Source organism: Pelophylax lessonae, assembly GCF_965119305.1.
Source record: "Pelophylax lessonae genome assembly, chromosome: 11".
In the NCBI taxonomy this organism is placed as follows: Eukaryota; Metazoa; Chordata; class Amphibia; order Anura; family Ranidae; genus Pelophylax; species Pelophylax lessonae.
This window is the reverse complement of record NC_138778.1, coordinates 86,487,002-86,506,974: the sequence shown is the minus strand read 5'-3', so window position 1 is coordinate 86,506,974 and position 19,973 is coordinate 86,487,002.

Below are 19,973 nucleotides of genomic sequence, written 5' to 3'. Positions count from 1 at the left end.
CAATTGACATTTTTGTTTTTTCCAAATATTGGTTTCTCATTTTTTTAAATGAGCCCACTATGATGATATACTATGGTTTTAGATAACTAAACCGATTTTTTCCCCTCCTTTTCTACTCTTTTGTTGGCGCTGTTTAACTATAACGTCATCATTTTATTTTTATTTTCCTCTTTTTTTGTTCTCTTATTGGCGTTATTCACTATTTGCTGAATCGGCCAATCTGAGTTGTCTCCATTTCTGGTTTGTTGACCTGGTGCATTGATATGCCCTAACTTCCGGTAAAGCGGTCCGCCTTGCCTTGCTGACATCACTTCCGCCCAATCCCGGATGTGATGTCGGCATATCCGGTTTTACATTTCAGATGGAGGCTTGGGGTTGATGATGGTTAAATGCTGTCCCCCCTCGATGTTTTGACGCTGACATCACTTCCGCCCAGTCCCGGATGTGATGTCAGCATATCCTGTCTTACAATCCAGAAAGAGGCTTGGGGTGTACGATGGCTAATGCCATCCCCTCCAGGCATTTCATCACTTCCTGTTAAATACTTATTTTCCCCTTATGATTTAATAGGCTTAATTTTTGGCGCTATACCATAGTGAGGCTTGGAACGCACGCCGGTTTTACTTCCGGTTTCCATGCAGTCCACTGCCTACTTCCTACAAGTGTACCCAATTAATTCTACCTCTATATATATATGAACACTGGCTACCTGCTGACTTTATCTTTTGAAAAAGGCATTTATGCCGAAACATGTAAAGAGGACTTGGTCAGCCCAGCTGTTTTACATCTTATATGCCTGTCTTTCACGGATGTCTGTAAGTGTATCAGCTTTATTGATATTAAATTGATTTTAGCAATATTACGCTATATGTCCCTCCATTTTTTTCGGTTTTACCACCCACCATGTGGAAGGGGAATCTCTGAATTATTTCATCTACCGGAGATTTGCATGGTTGCCGTTGGAATCGGTGAAAAATCTGTGGGGATACTCCATCATTCTTAAGCCTGTTTGACTCCTACACTATAAGGTGTTTTGGGGTCCCATCCATCTGGTGAGCGCAATATATTTCTACCTTCACTGGTGACGGGATTTGCTGCACTTATATATGATTTGCACCATTATATATTGGACTTTTTCTCACCATCCATTGTTTATGTTACTTGTGGAATGCTTCCTGCGATTGGACAATTTATTTTGTTGGAAATTTTTTTCTTCTAGCGCTGCACATATTTTTGTATTTGTATTGATTTATCACTCTCCTTAGTTCAGTGATTGATGTCAGCTGCTTACATTTTTTAAGTTAACGCAATAATCTCTATTTTATTCTGTTTGTACACATTTTTGACCTCTGTTATTGCTGCTTTCTTTCACATATGTGTTAATTCACTTATGTACACATAGTTTTTTCTTTGTGTCACTTACATATAGTTTTTTATCGCTCTTGATTTGAACATGCCAGCAATGGATGTCTTTGAATACAGAGCTAATAGAACTGTAATTACTGATGGAGTTTTTATCTCCACCAAATCCGATACTGAGGTTGGCGGTTTGTTTTTAAGACTTAAAAATCTTATGGTGTCAGAATTACATTCTGAATGGGACATTGCGTTTTTAGAATATTATATCTCTAAATCAATGGTTCCGAGAAGCCTGAGATGGGAGGTATCCCCCCAATCAGACGATACAGCCTTAGAGGCTTGGTCCGATTATTTCAATAATGCTGGTTTACAGTTATTGCGGCATCTTGTTGATATTAAACGTACCAAATTAACCTCCCTAGATAAGGAGATTAAAGAGTTAAAAGAAAAGGTTACCCCTTTTAACACCACAGCTGAGTACAAAACTCTCTCTGAAAATCTTCAAAAGTATTTAGAGAAAGAGGAAAGGGAACAAAAACTAAGAAACAAAAAAGTTTATGAGAGACATGTCCGATTATGATAACCGTACTGTCTTTCAATGGCAAAGGAATCTACTGAATAGTGATCCAAATGATGGCAATCAGACGGACCATGCGATTTCTAATGCTCCTGGGGCTACCTTTGTTCAAACTTCTCTTCCACCCAAAACACAAAAGAAGTCAAAAAACAAGGGTCCCCCCCATAAAAAAGGAAAAAATCCAAAAAATCCAAAAAATCCGAATTGGAAGGGTAACCATCCACCACAAACACCACATGGAAGAGGCCCTGTTAAGAATAACTGGTACCCTCCTCATCCAGTGGATTCCCCTAGGGGACAGTGGTCTCACAATGAGAATTATCAAAGACATTTCTCTCCCCCTCCATTTAGACCTTACCCTCAACAAACATATGCTAAACCATATAACGTGAACACACATAATAGGTTTTCTCCTTTGAGGCAACAACCTCGACATGATGATCAGTCTCGTTCATACGATGAGGAGTATGACCATCAAAATAGTTCACCCTTTAATTATAACCAGCCACGCCCAGGACCCAGTCATGAATGGGATTTTCCCCGGCAACACAACAAGGGAAAAAGGGGTGCGGATCCAAGCGAGGTACCAGAGGGGGGTGGCGGATCCAAAGAAAAAAGAATAAAAACTTGATTGGATCCGGTATCTTCAACCTTAGCAAGGTGGAACTCAGTCCTGATGAGCTATACACCTTGGATAGAGGTTTGAAGTTCGCTCCACCCAAACCCATTAACAAATTTAGTACATTTATCGATGTCCACAAATATGTGCGCAAAATAAATGTACAAAGGTACATTCTGTCAAAACCCAGAACTGAAGTACCACGTAAATATATACCTCTTCTATTAAACATTCCGGATTATCAAATCCATCTTTATTTAACCCCCCTGGTCCGGTTGCTCCATCAGTGGCGGTGTTTAAAGATTTGGTGTTTAAAGATCTGGCTGAGTTAGCTGTTAAGAAACCCTATATACAGCCTCAACTGAAAAAGGGTCTAAAATCTCTGTGTGAACAGAAAGACCTCATAGTGCGCCCTGCAGACAAGGGCGGCGGTATCGTCGTCCTTGATAAACAGGACTACTATGATGAAATGGGTAGAATCCTAGGCGATCAGGACACCTATATCAAAATACAAAATAACCCTACTACTTCTTTCAAGAAGGAATTGGTGAGACTGGTGGAGAAAGGCTATGAAAGGAACTTAATAAACAAGAAAGAAAGGTCTTTTTTGGTTCCTACAGCCCCTCGCATCCCAGTCATGTACTATTTACCGAAAGTACATAAAAACCCGGTAAATCCTCCCGGTCGCCCTATTATTAGCGGCATTAATTCTATTACATCACGTATTGGAAAATACATCGATTTCTATCTACAACCGCTGGTTATTGACACTCCTTCCTTCATTAAGGATACCTGTGATGTTATCAACAGGCTGAAAAATATCAAGTTAGAAGGTGAACATCTGATGGTGACAACAGATGTCACCTCGCTCTATACTTGTATCCCTCATGATCAGGGTTTAAACGCTGTTGACCACTTCTTAAAGACAGATAAATCTATCTCTCCTTCACATCGAGATTTCATTCTAGATCTGTTGATATTTGCTACCGGAAGGAATTACTTTTGGTTTAATCACCAATACTTTTTACAACAAAGGGGTGTGGCCATGGGGGCGAAGTTCGCCCCTAGTTTGGCCAACCTCTTTATGGCCAAATGGGAGGAGGATGTCGTCTTTCCTTATGACGCACCCGAGCTGGTTCTCTGGGTGCGTTATATAGACGACATCCTCCTCCTGTGGAAGGGGGACACCTCATCTCTCGAGACATTCATGTCATTCTTGAATGATAATACGAGAGGTATCCATTTATCTTTTGAATATAGTTCCACTAATATTCATTTCTTAGACCTCAATATTTCCATAGTGGACAATCAGTTTGTCACCAGTACTTTTTTCAAGGACACAGACCGTAACTCGTACCTGCCTGTTGACAGCTGTCATCACAAGGCTTGGTTGGGTGGAATACCTAAGAGTCAATTCATCAGACTTAGGAGGAATTGTACTCATGAACATGAATTCCTCCAACAAGCCCAGCTGCTAAAGGATAGGTTCTTAGTTAAGGGTTATAATTCTGATGTTCTTGAGTCCACTATAATGGAAGTAACCCAGATTGATAGAGCACAATTACTTTCTGGGTCTAAAAATAAAAATAAAACAAAAAACCAGTCTGACTTTGCTAAATGGTCCTTTTTTACCAATTTTTCTATTCAGCATAATTCCATCAAGAGAATTATTTCTAAACATTGGGATGTACTTAGAAATGATCCCATTTTGGGTACCGTCTTACCTGTACGAGCCTCGGTCACTTTCAGAGGTGCCCCTGCATTAAGAGGACAATTAGCTCCCAATGTACCGGATGAACCAATTAAACCAAAAAAATTTTTTGCTGATCTTATTGGTTTTTATCCCTGCCGGAAGTGCAGAGTGTGCGAATATAATTGTGATAAAAGAAGGAAATTCACATCTTTTCAATCTTCTGTCACAGGGAGTCTTTACCATATCAAGTTTTTCGCCACTTGCATAACTACTCATATTGTTTATTTGTTAACGTGCCCCTGTAAAAAGCAGTACGTGGGACGCACTATTAGGTCCTTTAATGTGCGTGTTAATGAACATATTACGAGCATTCTCACAGGCAAGGATAAGCATACTGTAGGTAAACATTAATGGAAAAGAAGTAGCGCATAAAATCACTATTAGATGACTTAAAGTGTAAAAAGCATGCTTGTCAAAGATACTGCTTGATAAACACTCAAAAACATGTAGAGAAAAGCAATGTCCTTAAAAGTCCATAAATCCAGGAGTGCGTGAAGTATATAAATGGATCACCATCCACCACCAGGTGTCACACCGATAGATAGCAGAAATGGCAACTCACCAGAAAATGATGCTCAAGTGTTCTCACACCAGAGCAAACTGAGCAGGGATACCAAACAGATGTAGGGAATACACGCATGGAAGACCAGAGTCTCTTCACCACTGCCGCATAAAAGTATCCTTCACACACTTTCCTCAATGTAATGGTATTATGGAAAAAGAGAAGGGCTCCAAATAGTGAAGTACCATCAAAACACTTGCTTTATTAAAACAGAAAAATTTTGCACTCACATGTAAAAGCATATGGGTAGGCATTGAGTATCATATCTCCGGTCAGAGAGGAAGCCTATCTCGTCCAGTGTGCTGGGCTAACTCCACGCCAGCCCAGTCCCTTCCGGGTAGCTCCTCTGCCGTGTCCCGTGATGTCGGATGTGTCGTCAGGTCACGCCCCGACCGGTTTCGTCATGTCCGACTTCAACTGGAGGCGTGACCTGAACGACAACATCCGGCATCTAAATAGCCCTGCTGGAACGCTCTGCGTCCAATCGGCAATGAGGTAAGTAAACCGGAAGTGAACCAGCACCCCGCATTGCGGAACTTCCGACATCAATAACAACAATAGGGAAACCTGCCATATCATAAAGATTCACTTTGGCACTGAAATATAAATAACAATCCAGATACTATAATATGGTGAAAAGGATAACATTGTTATTTCTTGGGGTTCTACCCCATGCCAATATGGATCTGCAGAGCATTGCCAGTAACATTCTGCATAAAAAACAGGTAATCATGATAAACATTAAAAATGCAACAACCATCTACATTGCACTAATCAGTACCCCCATAGTGAAGGTGCCAATGTAATGTCTATTAGAAATGATAAAAAGCATAAAAAGCATATTAAAAAAGCACACCAATGGAATCCCAAATATAAATTGAGACAAATCAATCATACTCCAGTACCATTATAGGAGTAAATGGAAAAGGCAAGATCATGAATCGCTAATATAGCAATTCAAGTCTAACTCTATATTTAACCCCGTCGGTGCGAGGGCCTGGGTGAGGAAAATCCACTTGGTCTCACATTTGGATAATTCCCTCACCCAATTTGACCCCCGCCACGATGGGGTAACTCGCTCAAAGCCCCAGAAGTGGAGGCTTCTAGGATCCCTCTGGTGGAATTGGCGGAAATGTGCGGACACATTGTGGTCGCGGTTTCCTTTCAAAATGTTGGTGATATGCTCACCTACTCTAACTTTTAGGGCCCGCTTAGTATGGCCAATATAAACTAAATTACAGGGACACATCAGTCCATAGACCACATGTGTGGTGTCACAAGTAATTAAGCTTTTGATTTTGAAGGATTTATTGATAGCTCGAACCATGAAAGAGTCCCTCCTCCTGAAATTGGTCGGTGTAAATGAACAGGCTCTACATCTTCCACAGGTGAAAGACCCCTTCATGTTCGGGAAGAAGGAGACGTTGGGAGGGTCTAGTACTTTCTTTACAATTTGGTCACCAAAATTTGGGGCTCGCCTATATATAAACGATGGTTTAGCTGGTAAAGCTGAACATAATGTTCTATCCATCTGCAATATAGGCCAATGGTGTCTAAAGATTTCCTCTACCTTTTTGTAGTCGTTAGAAAAATCTGACAAAAAGCTCCATTGTTTAGGATCATCATCCAACCTAACAGGTTTAGCCGCAGGTCTTAATGGTCTGGGGGCATTCCCAATTCTGTTGATTTCTTTATTTAAGTTGGTCTCATCATAGCCTTTGGCCATAAACCTATCCCTCAAAACTGCTGCTTGTTCCATGTAGTCATTTACAGAAGTGCAGTTCCGCCTGACTCGGGTGAACTGGCCCCTAGGAATATTCCTAAGCCAGTTAGGGTGGTGTCCACTTTGGATGGCCAAATAACTGTTCCTGTCTGTCATTTTGAAGTACACTTTCGTGGTTAATCTATTGCCTTCTCTTTTAATAGTGACATCCAGGAAATTGATTTCATCAGGACTATGATGGAAATCCAACTTAATGTTATTGTGGTTGGTATTTAGGTGTTCCATAAAGGACACCAAATCCTCCTCTGCCCCTTGCCAGATGAAAATGATGTCATCAATAAAGCGCTTATATAGCCTGAGTTCATGCCGTACCTGGTTATAGACAAACTTGTCCTCCCACTCCGACATGAACAAATTTGCCAGGCTGGGGGCAAATTTGGCGCCCATGGCAACACCTGTTTTTTGACTGTAGAACCTACTTTGATGCCAAAAATAGTTATGGCTCAGACAAAAGTCTAAAGCCCTACCAATGAATACTTTCTGTTCTCGAGGTAGATCCTCCCTCTGACTAAGTGCCCAATTTAAGGACAACAACGACCTACAGGCTTTGGTACTAAAAAGGAAGAAAAGGAAAATGGATCTTTTGAACAAAAAGATCCATGACCTACAAACTAAAATAGAAAGCAAAAATGATTCCCCTGAGGTAAGGGAGTTTAGCACGAACACCAAGCTTAAACTAGACAAAATTGACAAAGAGACACACCTCAAAAAAGTAAAGAAATTTACAAGGGACCGACAGGATTTTAAAAACTGTCAGGTTTTTTGTTGGCAAGCAACGGTACCAGGATTCTTCCCCGTGGAGGCCCCAAATACAGTAGAACCTATGGAGGCCACAGGGAACGAACTGGGAGTTGCTCAAACACCTGTTACCCCAGTCCAGACCCCAGTTGTACGCCCTAAAACAGGTGTGTCACACATACCTGTCAGACCCATGTTGGAGTGGACAGGACCTCCAATTAAGGGTGCGAACAGGGGGAATAAAAACAAAAATAAAAGGGGTACTACGAGAGGTGGTTCCCAGGGAACGGGGATTCTAACCCACAACCAGTATCAGGCCTTGGCCAACAGATCTAATGGGGTGATGGATGATACTGGGCCCAAAACTCCACTGAACCCACCTAGACAGCCTTTTTTGGGGCGAGGCAGGGGCAGGGGGAGGGGCCGGAGTCGACCATACAACACCCAATACTCACAACCGGAGAGACAACTGTATCGAGAGAACACAGGCCCCGAAGAGGAGTACGGGCCGGAAGGAGGATACAGCTCCAAAAAAAGAAGGAGAGACTGGTAAATGAGGGGATATTCAATATTAGCAGTGTAACTCTAAATAAATGTGAACTCCATATTTTGGACCAAGGGCTAAAATGCGCTCCAAAAAAGCCCATCAATAAATTTAATACCTATATTGATGTACATAAGTATATTAGAAAAGTGAATTTGAAAAAACACTTTCTAAACAACCCCATCACATCAATCAGCAATAGGAATAATGGAAGGATGATAAATAGTGGTCTACGTAATAAATCCACTTTTAACCCACCAGTGAGTAACAACTACTGTGTGGAAGTATTTAAAAATCTAGTCCTACGCGACCTGCAGGCCTTGGAACCTAGGTTTGAAATAACCAAGAAGTATAAACATATACAGGAAGGCCTAGATTCGCTAGAATCTCGTAAAGAGATTATCATCCGCCCAGCTGACAAGGGTGGAGGAGTGGTGGTGATGGACAAGCAATTCTATCACGATCAAATCATAGCTATGTTAAGTGACACTACAACTTACACCAGATTATCAAAAGACCCGACTGGTGACTTTGTGAATGATTTGAAACGATTGGTAGAATCGGGTTTCAGGGACGGCGTCCTGACAAAGAAGGAACGCAACTATCTAACACCGAGCGTGTGCCGGATCCCGATTCTATACACGTTACCTAAGGTCCATAAGGACGCAACTAACCCTCCTCCACGCCCAATTGTCAATGGGATTGGTTCAGTCAGTGCTAGACTGGGCCAATATTTGGACCAATTTTTACAGAAAAGTGTGGTTCAAACCAAAGCCTTTCTGAAGGATACCACGGATCTTCTTCTCATGCTGGATGGTGTGGTACTTGGGGACGACTCGCCGGTCTCCTTGTGACGGCCGATGTGTCGTCCCTGTACACCATCATCCAGCATGATGATGCTTTGTTGTCCTTAAATTGGGCACTTAGTCAGAGGGAGGATCTACCTTGAGAACAGAAAGTATTCATTGGTAGGGCTTTAGACTTTTGTCTGAGCCATAACTATTTTTGGCATCAAAGTAGGTTCTACAGTCAAAAAACAGGTGTTGCCATGGGCGCCAAATTTGCCCCCAGCCTGGCAAATTTGTTCATGTCGGAGTGGGAGGACAAGTTTGTCTATAACCAGGTACGGCATGAACTCAGGCTATATAAGCGCTTTATTGATGACATCATTTTCATCTGGCAAGGGGCAGAGGAGGATTTGGTGTCCTTTATGGAACACCTAAATACCAACCACAATAACATTAAGTTGGATTTCCATCATAGTCCTGACGAAATCAATTTCCTGGATGTCACTATTAAAAGAGAAGGCAATAGATTAACCACGAAAGTGTACTTCAAAATGACAGACAGGAACAGTTATTTGGCCATCCAAAGTGGACACCACCCTAACTGGCTTAGGAATATTCCTAGGGGCCAGTTCACCCGAGTCAGGCGGAACTGCACTTCTGTAAATGACTACATGGAACAAGCAGCAGTTTTGAGGGATAGGTTTATGGCCAAAGGCTATGATGAGACCAACTTAAATAAAGAAATCAACAGAATTGGGAATGCCCCCAGACCATTAAGACCTGCGGCTAAACCTGTTAGGTTGGATGATGATCCTAAACAATGGAGCTTTTTGTCAGATTTTTCTAACGACTACAAAAAGGTAGAGGAAATCTTTAGACACCATTGGCCTATATTGCAGATGGATAGAACATTATGTTCAGCTTTACCAGCTAAACCATCGTTTATATATAGGCGAGCCCCAAATTTTGGTGACCAAATTGTAAAGAAAGTACTAGACCCTCCCAACGTCTCCTTCTTCCCGAACATGAAGGGGTCTTTCACCTGTGGAAGATGTAGAGCCTGTTCATTTACACCGACCAATTTCAGGAGGAGGGACTCTTTCATGGTTCGAGCTATCAATAAATCCTTCAAAATCAAAAGCTTAATTACTTGTGACACCACACATGTGGTCTATGGACTGATGTGTCCCTGTAATTTACTTTATATTGGCCGTACTAAGCGGGCCCTAAAAGTTAGAGTAGGTGAGCATATCACCAACATTTTGAAAGGAAACCGCGACCACAATGTGTCCGCACATTTCCGCCAATTCCACCAGAGGGATCCTAGAAGCCTCCACTTCTGGGGCATTGAGCGAGTTACCCCGTCGTGGCGGGGGTCAAATTGGGTGAGGGAATTATCCAAATGTGAGACCAAGTGGATTTTCCTCACCCAGGCCCTCGCACCGACGGGGTTAAATATAGAGTTAGACTTGAATTGCTATATTAGCGATTCATGATCTTGCCTTTTCCATTTACTCCTATAATGGTACTGGAGTATGATTGATTTGTCTCAATTTATATTTGGGATTCCATTGGTGTGCTTTTTTAATATGCTTTTTATGCTTTTTATCATTTCTAATAGACATTACATTGGCACCTTCACTATGGGGGTACTGATTAGTGCAATGTAGATGGTTGTTGCATTTTTAATGTTTATCATGATTACCTGTTTTTTATGCAGAATGTTACTGGCAATGCTCTGCAGATCCATATTGGCATGGGGTAGAACCCCAAGAAATAACAATGTTATCCTTTTCACCATATTATAGTATCTGGATTGTTATTTATATTTCAGTGCCAAAGTGAATCTTTATGATATGGCAGGTTTCCCTATTGTTGTTATTGATGTCGGAAGTTCCGCAATGCGGGGTGCTGGTTCACTTCCGGTTTACTTACCTCATTGCCGATTGGACGCAGAGCGTTCCAGCAGGGCTATTTAGATGCCGGATGTTGTCGTTCAGGTCACGCCTCCAGTTGAAGTCGGACATGACGAAACCGGTCGGGGCGTGACCTGACGACACATCCGACATCACGGGACACGGCAGAGGAGCTACCTGGAAGGGACTGGGCTGGCGTGGAGTTAGCCCAGCACACTGGACGAGATAGGCTTCCTCTCTGACCGGAGATATGATACTCAATGCCTACCCATATGCTTTTACATGTGAGTGCAAAATTTTTATGTTTTAATAAAGCAAGTGTTTTGATGGTACTTCACTATTTGGAGCCCTTCTCTTTTTCCATAATACCATTACATTGAGGAAAGTGTGTGAAGGATACTTTTATGCGGCAGTGGTGAAGAGACTCTGGTCTTCCATGCGTGTATTCCCTACATCTGTTTGGTATCCCTGCTCAGTTTGCTCTGGTGTGAGAACACTTGAGCATCGTTTTCTGGTGAGTTGCCATTTCTGCTATCTATCGGTGTGACACCTGGTGGTGGATGGTGATCCATTTATATACTTCACGCACTCCTGGATTTATGGACTTTTAAGGACATTGCTTTTCTCTACATGTTTTTGAGTGTTTATCAAGCAGTATCTTTGACAAGCATGCTTTTTACACTTTAAGTCATCTAATAGTGATTTTATGCGCTACTTCTTTTCCATTTTTGTACTTCCAAATATTATCCAGTATTTGTTTAAGTAGCAGCAGTGTTTCCATATTATATCAGTCAAGTGACTGACTCCTCCCAAAGCGCAAAGATATTTGGACTTGACAGTTGGTGTCTAAGTTTTTATATATATATTTGATTTTGTAGGTAAACATTACCTTCTTTATCACCATAAAGATCCCACTGGCACTTTATTTCAGGTCATAGACCAGTATGTACCTCCCTGGAGGGGTGGCTCAAAAATTCGTGGTGTCTCTAGGAGAGAGACATACTGGATCTATACTTTGAAGTCCTACCATCCTTTTGGGTTGAATATAGAGTGGGATATAAACGCCTTTATAAACACAGCTTAGCGTATTAAATATCCCACTCCCACCTGCCTTTCTGGCTATCATTAGCCTTTTACGTTCCCTTTATCCTTATTCGTTCTTTTATGTGATTTTTACTCACGATATATTTTTTTTAAAATATTTTTATTACATTTGTCTTTTGGCTGTATACATCATGTAGTTATTTAATAAAAATATTACTTTTTGTTATAGATATCCTGTATTAAGGGTCACCTAATATGGAGATAGACTATGGACTGTGTATAGACAAAATTTGTTATTATGTCCCTTCAACTGTGGACAATTGACATTTTTGTTTTTTCCAAATATTGGTTTCTCATTTTTTTAAATGAGCCCACTATGATGATATACTATGGTTTTAGATAACTAAACCGATTTTTTCCCCTCCTTTTCTACTCTTTTGTTGGCGCTGTTTAACTATAACGTCATCATTTTATTTTTATTTTCCTCTTTTTTTGTTCTCTTATTGGCGTTATTCACTATTTGCTGAATCGGCCAATCTGAGTTGTCTCCATTTCTGGTTTGTTGACCTGGTGCATTGATATGCCCTAACTTCCGGTAAAGCGGTCCGCCTTGCCTTGCTGACATCACTTCCGCCCAATCCCGGATGTGATGTCGGCATATCCGGTTTTACATTTCAGATGGAGGCTTGGGGTTGATGATGGTTAAATGCCGCCCCCCCTCGATGTTTTGACGCTGACATCACTTCCGCCCAGTCCCGGATGTGATGTCAGCATATCCTGTCTTACAATCCAGAAAGAGGCTTGGGGTGTACGATGGCTAATGCCATCCCCTCCAGGCATTTCATCACTTCCTGTTAAATACTTATTTTCCCCTTATGATTTAATAGGCTTAATTTTTGGCGCTATACCATAGTGAGGCTTGGAACGCACGCCGGTTTTACTTCCGGTTTCCATGCAGTCCACTGCCTACTTCCTACAAGTGTACCCAATTAATTCTACCTCTATATATATATGAACACTGGCTACCTGCTGACTTTATCTTTTGAAAAAGGCATTTATGCCGAAACATGTAAAGAGGACTTGGTCAGCCCAGCTGTTTTACATCTTATATGCCTGTCTTTCACGGATGTCTGTAAGTGTATCAGCTTTATTGATATTAAATTGATTTTAGCAATATTACGCTATATGTCCCTCCATTTTTTTCGGTTTTACCACCCACCATGTGGAAGGGGAATCTCTGAATTATTTCATCTACCGGAGATTTGCATGGTTGCCGTTGGAATCGGTGAAAAATCTGTGGGGATACTCCATCATTCTTAAGCCTGTTTGACTCCTACACTATAAGGTGTTTTGGGGTCCCATCCATCTGGTGAGCGCAATATATTTCTACCTTCACTGGTGACGGGATTTGCTGCACTTATATATGATTTGCACCATTATATATTGGACTTTTTCTCACCATCCATTGTTTATGTTACTTGTGGAATGCTTCCTGCGATTGGACAATTTATTTTGTTGGAAATTTTTTTCTTCTAGCGCTGCACATATTTTTGTATTTGTATTGATTTATCACTCTCCTTAGTTCAGTGATTGATGTCAGCTGCTTACATTTTTTAAGTTAGCGCAATAATCTCTATTTTATTCTGTTTGGAGAATTATCAACCCCTTCAACCTCAGCCTCCACCTCGGACCCCACGAGATCCAGGGTGGAACGGGACCCGATAAGGAGACCCCAGCCATAGCAGCCCCATCACCATCACCCTCTGAATCAGAGGAAATTGAAACTCTAGGTCTTTTAGTGGATTGAGCAGCCACAAGCATCTGCACCTGAGCAGCAAGGTTAGCCACCACCTCAGCCAAATCCCCCCCTGGGGGGGAAACAGCAGTCCCCTGGCTTCCCACCAAGGTGGCAGGAAATTTGCCTTCCTGAGAATCCATTGCCCCAAAAAAATATGCTGGAGAATAAAGGGTTAACTGCCCCTTTAACAAGCGCGGCGAGCGCACCCCACCGCACACACACACACACTAGCACAAGCAGACCCCCACAGGGATAAAACTGAACACAGGCAATGGATATAGGAAGAAGAGAGGATAAAACCTGAAGAGACCACTGCTGCTGCTGCCGCCTCGATCGGTGCACCCAGGAAAGAGGAAGTGATGAAATCAGGGCGCTCTATTAAAGCCTATGGAAGGCTACAAGAAAATGGCCGCCCGCAGTGCAAACATGCGGCCGGGGCGAGCGCAGCCAAAATGGCGCCGTTTGGCGCCGAAACCGCCGCTCCCCCACTACTGTGAGGACCGCAGTATAACACTACAACATGTAAAAAACATGGCGGACCGCCGCAGCGATCGCTGTATTGTGCCCAAACATGACAAAACATGCCCCACAGCACACAGCCTGTCACACATCCCACAGTCTGACACAGATAGTGCAGCACAGCCCCCCCTTGCAGCCCACAGCATGCAGCCAGAGCGATAGGGAGCTAAACAGTGTGAACAGAGGCAGGTTACACAGTCCCAGACTGACACCCCCCCAACAGACAGGTCCCCACACAGATACATTTACCTCCTAAATGGCGTGGGGAACCCGCACAGGCGAACAAGCCACTGCACATGTGGCAGGGAGAGTCGCATTCAGGACGCAGAAAAAATCGGGGTTTAGAAACCGCACAGCGTCCAGTGAGGTAGCCACCTCACCAAATCATCCCTGTGTAAGATTCTGGTACCTCTGGTACCCTTAATAATTTATTTCCTTCCAAATATGCGTCCCACCTTTCTTACTAGGTGGTACGCATACACCTTTAAGACAGATGATGTCATCGCGCAGCGCCGCAGAGCGGCTATTTCAACCGCCGGCGTTCTCACTCACATCGTTCGTTCAACCTGCCTTGTGTATCCACATGCTTTCAAGCCTGTCTTGCTGTCGGAACCTCCAGCTGGTTGCTTCTACCTGGAGCAGACCGGAACCTCGCTACTGATCCCTGTATCTCGCTACCGGATCTTCCCCTCTCTACTGGACCCCTCTACTACTAACATTTACTAGTGATAAGTACCCCACAGGGGAATCCTCCATAACATACTTACACTATCTATCATCTGCACTGTTGCATAGATTGCTAGCTCTTGAGTCTACTACCATCTACTATCTGCACTGTTACATAGATTGCTAGCTCTTGAGTCTACTACCATCTATCATCTGCACTGTTACATAGATTGCTTGCTCTTAAGTCTACTACCATCTATCATCTGCACTGGGTTAGTCTATCCTGTAATTGTCATCTGCTGTCCTTACCACCTGTTACCATACTCGATTACTAACCTATCTGCACTCTACCTAATACCATCTAGTACTCTCCTGAACAAACCTATCAAGTACTTACCATCTCTATCACTGTTCACACCTGTCCCTTCAGCAAATCACCTTCATACTGTCATATACATTCTACCACTCCAGGAACATCTTATTGAGTGTGTATATATCTGTATGTTGAAGCTGACAGGCCCACAGTGATGAGTCTGGAGAGTTGGATCTGGTTATTCAACACATCTCTACATGACTACTGAGTGGAGATTTTGCAGCTGCATATCCAGCCTACTACAAAAACGCAGGAGCATTACAGATTGAACGAACCAGAAAAAAAAATGGATTCAGCAGAATTACCCACTCAAGTGACACAATTAACACAACAAGTAAATGCGTTAATACTTGCTCTTACTGAAGTAAAAGAAGAGAATCAGACTCTGACGCAGCAGGTAACCCGTCTCTCACGGCTTACTACTGTTCAGCCCCCTGAACCTAAAATAAACCCTCCCCTAGTGTTTACAGGTGATCGGAAAAAATTTTGTGAATTCAAAAACGCATGTCAATTGCTTTTTTTGTTAAAACCTCGTACATACTCTACTGACCAGATTAAAGTCTGTACCGTTATTTCATACCTAACGGGTGATCCCCGGGCCTGGGCAGACTCTCTCTTTGAGAAAAATTATCAGATTCTCAACTCCTATTCCTTATTTCTAGCAGAACTCGCTAGTTTATATGAAGACCCCAATAGGCAGAGTACTGCTGATATTCAATTAAGGGCTTTAAAACAAGGAAGGAGACCTGTAGAAGACTTTGTAGCAGAGTTCAAAAGATGGACCCTTGATTCAGGGTGGAATGATACATCTCTGCGAACTCAATTCAGACTCGGGTTATCAGAAGCTGTTAAAGATGAGCTCGCCCGAGCGGATTTACCTGGCACCTTGGATGCCTTGATACAACTTAGTATCAACATCGACAGATGACTACGAGAAAGAAGGGCTGAAAAAATGGGAATGCCATTAACTAGTCCTTCTCGGATTGCGGCCGTTGACCCTACTCCCATGGAGGTAGGAACTATACGCCCACCTTTATCAACTACTGAACGAGCCAGAAGGAGATCCAGAAATCTCTGCATGTACTGCGCATCCCCGGATCATTTGATAAGCGTCTGTCCCCTTGTCCGCAAAAAAGAGGGTGAGTGTTCACATGTCTTGCTAGGAGGATTAACGACTTCCTTTTCTAACCCCTATCTTTTTGTTCATTTAACATTACAGTGGGACCAGACTAGGATCACCACCAAGGCTATGATCGACACTGGATCTTGTGGAAACTATATTGATACACATTTTGTTACCTTAAATAAAATACCTATTATTTCAAAACTTAAACCTGTTTCTGTTAGTTTCATTAACGGTATTCCATTGTCTTCTGGTCCAATCACCAACCAGACAAAGGCACTCCTTGCCACTGCCAACGAGTCTCATGTGGAGACCATCACCTTTGATATACTATCCTCACCCCATTTTTCCATTATTTTGGGACTTCCCTGGTTACACACACACCAACCAATCATAGATTGGAAAAGACGGACTTTGGCCTTCCCTTCTCACTATTGTGAGATTACGTGTAACCTCCCATCTTATAGAAAGATCCTGTCTGTGGTGTCAGATGAGATTGCACCACTATGCTATCAGGATCTGTCCGAAGTATTCCTTGAGAAAAATGCTCAAGTGTTGCCTCCCCATAGGGATTATGATTGCACTATCGATCTACTCCCTAACAGCAAATTGCCTTTCGGTCATGTTTATCCCCTTTCACAGGATGAACTTTCTGATCTCAAGGAATACTTGGATGAGAATTTGAAAAAAGGGTTCATCAGACCCTCTACTTCTTCCACAGCTGCAGGACTTTTCTTTGTCCGCAATAAGGATTCCAGTCTTAGGCCTATTATCGATTATAGGCAATTAAACACGATTACGATAAAGGATCGCTATCCTTTGCCGCTCATCCCTGAACTCATTGAACAAGTGCGTGGGGCTACTTACTTCTCTAAATTAGACCTGAAAGGGGCATACAACCTAATCCGAATCCGTGACGGAGATGAGTGGAAAACAGCATTCAGAACCAGATACGGATTATTCGAATATCTTGTGATGCCATTCGGGTTGTGTAATGCTCCCGCAGCCTTCCAAAAGTTCATAAACGACATCTTTAGAGACTTACTTGATGTCTGTGTCGTAGTATACCTGGACGATATACTTATCTATTCGCGATCTATGCCTGAACATATAAAACATGTAAGACTTGTGTTATCCAGATTACTCTCACACAATCTATACGTGAAATTAAAAAAATGCTTATTTCATAAGGAAGAAATATTATTTCTAGGATACATCATATTCAAAACTGGAATTAAGATGGATATGAGCAAGATATCCTGTATTCTGGACTGGCCTATACCAACAACTCGTAAGGCATTACAGCGATTCCTTGGATTCTCCAACTTCTATAGGAAGTTCATCAAGAACTTTTCCGCTATTGTGAGACCTCTCACACAACTGACAAGTATAAAGAAACCATTCAAATGGTCAGAAGAAGCGAATCAAGCTTTCTGCTTGTTAAAATCAAGCTTTACCTCTGCTCCCATACTACGCCATCCAGACCCATCCCTCCAATATATTCTGGAGGTAGATGCGTCAAATATGGCAGTAGGAGCAGTTCTCTCCCAACGACCAACAAATACTTCACCACTCCACCCAGTTGCTTTCTTTTCAAAATCACTAAGCAGCCCAGAGGTGAACTACCCAGTGGGTGAAAAGGAGTTGCTTGCCATAAAACTGGCACTGGAGAATTGGCGACATCTACTCGAAGGTACCCAGTTACCAATACTCATATATACAGATCATAAAAACCTTCAATACCTCCAGACTAACAAAACTCTCTCCCACCGACAGGTACGATGGTCATTATTCTTCCTAAGATTCAACTTCCTAGTGACCTACACGCCTGCAGACAAAAATAAAAAAGCGGATGCGCTATCACGATTAATCGAAGATAACTGCGCCGAAATCCCTTCCATTCCCATAATACCCTATGAACGTATTATTGGTGTTGTCCGTTCCTTGAAGGAAGAGATTTTGCACAGTATAGGATTGGATTCACCTCCACCACAACTGAGTACTGATGCAGAAGGCTTCCTCTATTACAACGACAAACTTTACATACCCCCTACTATGCGCACCAAGATCTTGGAGTTGTCACATGATGTGCCCATGGCAGGACATATGGGTATGACGCAAACCCTTAATTTGCTTACCAGGCAGTTTTGGTGGCCTGATATGAAGACGTCTGTACAAAAATTTGTTTCTTCATGTGACATCTGTGCAAGGTCCAAGATTGACACTACAAAACCATCTGGTCTACTCTGCAGTCTACCAATACCCCAGGTTCCATGGGAAGTTGTGTCCTTAGACTTTATAGTAGAACTACCACCTTCTAAGGGATTTAATACCATTCTAGTGTCAGTGGACCACTTGACAAAGATGGCACATTTCATTGCTATCCGTAGACTACCATCGTCTAAACAAACAGCTGAACTACTGATGAAACGTGTTCAAGTTGCATGGAATTCCAAAGACTCTTTTGTCCGACCGTGGTTCACAGTTCATCTCTAAATTTTGGCAAGCACTTTGTCAAATATTACGGATTGAGCGAAAGCTCACTTCTCCCTACCATCCTCAGACCAACGGACAAACTGAAAGAGTCAACCAGTGCATTGAGCAATATCTACGTTGCTATACATCATACCTACAGGATGATTGGGTGGATCTCCTCCCTCTGGCGGAATTTGCTTACAACAATGCAACCCACAGTACTACTAAGCAAAGTCCGTTCTACTTGAATTATGGGTTTCATCCCACTCTTCTTCCACCACGCATCCTGCCATCAAGTAACCCAGTAGCCTCGGATTATCTTACCCAAATAAAAGACTCTCTGGGTTTACTCAATACCACTATATCACAGATATGGATGCAGGAAGTAGGAGGGTATTGACTGAGGGGACCACCCCCTGGGGGTGGGATATGTTAAAAGCTTTAATGTTAACATATTCTGTTGCCTAGCTACTCCTTCGGAGCAAAGTCTAATACCCCATTGTGACGAATATGAAGATGGTGGCGACTGTCGGAGGACGTAAGAGAAAATATATTTTTTTAAAGAAACTGTGTAAAACAAAAATAACAACATTTTTTAAAGTGCCCTTGTCCCCCAGTGCTCACTTGCAAAGTCAAACGCACATGTTGGTCCTGTATGAGATCGCACCACACATGCGAGGAGAGGTATTGCCGTGAAAGTTAGAGTGGGAACAATAATTTGAGCACCTGCCCTTCTCTGTAACTCTAAACTGATAACCTGTAAAGGTTTATAAATCATCTCCTTTGGAGATGTTTAAATACTGTAGTCTGAGGCCATTTTACAAGCATGCGCAATTTAAAAACGTGCCATGTTTGGCATGTTACTGCTGGCGGGTACTGCTGGCAGTTACTGCTGGTGGGTAATGCTGGCGGTCACTGCTGGTGGGTAATGCTGGTGGTTACTGCTGGTGGGTAGTGCTGGTGGTTACTGCTGGCAGGTAGTGTTGGCGGGTACTGCTGGCAGTTACTGCTGGTGGGTAATGGTGGGTACTGCTGGTGGGTAGTGCTGGCGGTTACAGCTGTCAGGTAGTGCTGGCGGGTAATGCTGCCAGTTACTGCTGCTGAGTAATGCTGGTGGTTACCTCTGGTGGGTACTGTTGGTGGGTAGTGCTGGTGGTTACTGCTGGCAGGTAGTGCTGGCGGGTACTGCTGGCGGGTACTGCTGGTGGGTATTGCTGACGGGTAGTGTTGGTGGGTACTGCTGGTGGGAACTGTTGGCGGGTAGTGTTGGTGGGTAATGCTGGCGGTTACTACTGGTGGTTACTGCTGGCTGGTGCTTCTGGCGGTTACTGCTGGT